The following is a 4,225-nucleotide window of genomic DNA, read 5'->3' as shown; positions in this document are numbered from 1 at the left end:
AGGACTAACATAACTAATAAGACTAATGGATTGATAAGACCGATAAGACCGACAAGACTCAATACGACTAATAGGATTGATAAGATCAATAAGACTAATAAGACCAACAGACTAACAAGCCTTATAAGATTAATAGGATTAATAAGACCAATAGACTGATAGGACAATAGACTAAACAAGACTAATAAGACTAATAGGATTAATAAGACAAATAAGAGCTGATAGACCCAATAGGATACACAAGACTAATAAGACTAATAGGATTAATAAGACCAATACGACTGATAGGACCAATAGGACTAACAAGACTAATACGACTAATAGGATTGATAAGACCAATAAGACTAATAAGACCAACATGACTAACAAGACTAATAAGACTAATAGGATTAATAAGAACGATAAACGCGATAGGACCAATAGGACCAATAAGACCAACAGGACCAATATGATTGATAAGACCGATAAGACCAATAGGACCGATAAGACCAATTGGACCGATAAGACCAATTGGACCAATAGGATTGATAAGACCGATAAGACCAATAGGATTGATAAGACCAATAGGACCAAAAGGACAGATAAGACCAATTGGACCGATAAGACCGATAGGACCGATAAGACCAATAGGATTGATAAGACCGATAAGACCAATTGGACCAATAAGACCGATAAGATCAATTGGACCGATAAGACAAATTATACCAATAAGACTAATAAGATTGATAAGACCGATAAGCACGATAGGACCAATAAGACTGATAGGACAAATAAGACCAATAAGACCAACAGGACCAATAGGACCGATAAGACTGATAGGAGAAATAAGACAAATAAGACCAACAGGACCAATAAGACCAATAAGACCAATAGGACCAACAGGACAAATAAGACCAATGGGATTGATAAGACCAATAAGACAAATAAGACCGATAAGACCAATAGGATTGATAAGACCGATAGGACCAACAAGACAAATAGGATCGATAGGACTGACAAGACTGACAGGACCAATAGGACCAATAGGACCGATAAAAACCAATGTGTGTGAACGAGTGAGTTTGCAGCAAATCTATCTGACAGCACCATGAGTGTGTAGACCACGTAGAGTATATGACAGTCAGAGAAAACCTGTTGTGTTGTCCGCTTCTAGAATGCTAGTGTTGTCAGCTTCTAGAATGCTTGTGTTGTCAGCTTCTAGAATGCTAGTGCTGTCAGCTTCTAGAATGCTTGTGTTGTCAGGTTCTAGAATGCTAGTGTTGTCAGCTTCTAGAATGCTAGTGTTGTCTTCTAACTCTTTATGTAAAAGCAGGTGAACTGGTTCTACTCTTTATGTTAAAGCAGGTGAGCTGGTTCTACTCTTTATGTTAAAGCAGGTGAGCTGGTTCTACTCTTTATGTTAAAGCAGGTGAGCTGGTTCCTACTCTTTATGTAAAAGCAGGTGACTGGTTCTACTCTTTATGTTAAAGCAGGTGAGCTGGTTCTACTCTTTATGTTAAAGCAGGTGAGCTGGTTCTACTCTTTTTATGTTAAAGCAGGTGAGCTGGTTCTACTCTTTATGTTAAAGCAGGTGAGCTGGTTCTACTCTTTATGTTAAAGCAGGTGAGCTGGTTCTACTCTTTATGTAAAGCAGGGTGAGCTGGTTTCTACTCTTTATGTTTAAACAGGTGAGCTGGTTCTACTTTTATGTAAAAGCAGGTGAGCTGGTTCTACTCTTTATGTTAAGCAGGTGAGCTGGCTCTACTCTTTATGTTAAAGCAGGTGAGCTGGTTTCTACTCTTTATGTTAAAGCAGGTGAGCTGGTTCTACTCTTATGTTAAAGCAGGTGAGCTGGTTCTACTCTTTATGTAAAGCAGGTGAACTGGTTCTACTCTTTATGTAAAAGCAGGTGAGCTGGTTCTACTCTTTATGTTAAAGCAGGTGAGCTGGTTCTACTCTTTATGTAAAAGCAGGTGAACTGGTTCTACTCTTTATGTAAAATCAGGTGAGCTGGTTCTACTCTTTATGTAAAATCAGGTGAGCTGGTTCTACCTTATTTAAAGCAGGTGAGCTGGTTCTACTCTTTATGTTAAAGCAGGTGAGCTGGTTTCTACTCTTTATGTTAAGCAGGTGAGCTGGTTCTACTCTTTATGTTAAAGCAGGTGAGCTGGTTCTACTCTTTATGTTAAAGCAGGTGAGCTGGTTCTACTCTTTATGTTAAAGCAGGTGAGCTGGTTCTACTCTTTATGTAAAAGCAGGTGAGCTGGTTTACTCTTTATGTTAAAGCAGGTGAGCTGGTTCTACTCTTTATGTAAAATCAGGTGTGAGCTGGTTCTACTCTTTATGTAAAATCAGGTGAGCTGGTTCTACTCTTTATGTTAAAGCAGGTGAGCTGGTTCTACTCTTTATGTAAAAGCAGGTGAGCTGGTTCTACTCTTTATGTAAAAGCAGGTGAGCTGGTTCTACTCTTTATGTAAAAGCAGGGGAGCTGGTTTCTACTCTTTATGTTAAAGCAGGTGAGCTGGTTCTACTCTATGTAAAAGCAGGGGAGCTGGTTCTACTCTTTATGTAAAAGCAGGTGAACTGGTTCCTCTTTATGTAAAGCAGGAGCTGGTTCTACTCTTTATGTAAAATCAGGTGAGCTGGTTCTACTCTTTATGTTAAAGCAGGTGAGCTGGTTCTATCTTTATGTTAAAGCAGGTGAGCTGGTTCTACTCTTTATGTTAAGCAGGTGAGCTGGTTCTACTCTTTATGTTAAAGCAGGTGAGCTGGTTCTACTCTTTATATTGCAGTGAGCTGGTTCTACCTTTATGTTAAAGCAGGTGAGCTGGTTCTACTCTTTATGTTAAAGCAGGTGAGCTGGTTCTACTCTTTATGTTAAAGCAGGTGAGCTGGTTCTACTCTTTATGTAAAGCAGGTGAGCTGGTTCTACTCTTTATGTTAAAGCAGGTGAGCTGGTTCTACTTTTTTATGTAAAGCAGGTGAGCTGGTTCTACTCTTTATGTAAAGCAGGTGAGCTGGTTCTACTCTTTATGTAAATCAGGTGAGCTGGTTCTCTCTTTATGTAAAATCAGGTGAGCTGGTTCTACTCTTTATGTTAAAGCAGGTGAGCTGGTTCTACTCTTTATGTTAAAGCAGGTGTTCTGGTTCTACTCTTTATGTTAAAGCAGGTGTTCTGGTTCTACTCTTTATGTAAAAGCAGGTGTTCTGGTTCTACTGTGTGTTGTGGTGGAAAACAGAGTGGGTCGAGCAGAACACGTCAGCCCTGTAACCCATAGATAGACGGGCTAGAAATTAGAAGGGGAGTGCACTTCTTTTTTCTTTTTTTTTGACACTTTCTCTCGTACACGACAAGCTTCCGTTCCCCCTGTCACAAGGGAATTTATGTCTGATTAAACCCTGTTAAGGTCAACCCTGTTGCTTTATTCAGCACTTAATAGGCACTTACTATAGTCTTTTTTTTCTCCTCTCTTCTCTCCTCTCCTCTGTCTGGGGAGCAGTCTCTTCTCTCCTCCTCTCCTCTGTCTGGGGAGCAGTCTCTTCTCTCCTCTGTCTGGGGAGCAGTCTCTTCTCTCCTCTCCTCTGTCTGGGGAGCAGTCTCTTCTCCTCCTCTCCTCTGTCTGGGGAGCAGTCTCTTCCTCTCCTCTGTCTGGGGAGCAGTCTCTTCTCCTCCTCTCCTTCTGTCTGGGGAGCAGTATCTTCTCCTCTCTCCTCTGTCTGGGAGCAGTCTCTTCTCCTCCTCTCCTCTGTTGGGGAGCAGTCTCTTCTCTCTCTCCTCTGTCTGGGGAGCAGTCTCTCTCCTCCTCTCCTCTGTCTGGGGAGCAGTCTCTTCTCCTCCTCTCCTCTGTCTGGGAGCAGTCTCTTCTCCTCTCTCTCTGTCTGGGGAGCAGTCTCTTCTCCTCCTCTCCTCTGTCTGGGAGCAGTCTCTTCTCCTCCTCCCTCTGTCTGGGGAGCAGTCTCTTTTCCTCCTCTCCTCTGTCTGGGAGAAGTCTCTTTTCCTCTCTCTCTGTCTGGGAGCAGTCTCTTCTCCCCTCTCCTCTGTCTGGGGAGCAGTCTATTCTCTATTCTGCCTGGTAGAGATAATTGAACAGCCTGCACCTCTGAAAGGGGTTGCTGGGCAACAGTCCTGGATGACTCATCATATCAATGTTTTATGATAAACTGTTCCATAGCTATCCTCAGCATTCTAGAACCTGACAACACTAGCATTTCTAGAAGCTGACAACACTAGCATTCTAGAAGCGGA

Source organism: Salvelinus sp. IW2-2015, unplaced genomic scaffold, assembly GCF_002910315.2.
Source record: "Salvelinus sp. IW2-2015 unplaced genomic scaffold, ASM291031v2 Un_scaffold2896, whole genome shotgun sequence".
Taxonomy (NCBI): Eukaryota; Metazoa; Chordata; class Actinopteri; order Salmoniformes; family Salmonidae; genus Salvelinus; species Salvelinus sp. IW2-2015.
The sequence above is the reverse complement of the archived record's forward strand: the minus strand, read 5'-3'. Positions refer to the sequence as shown.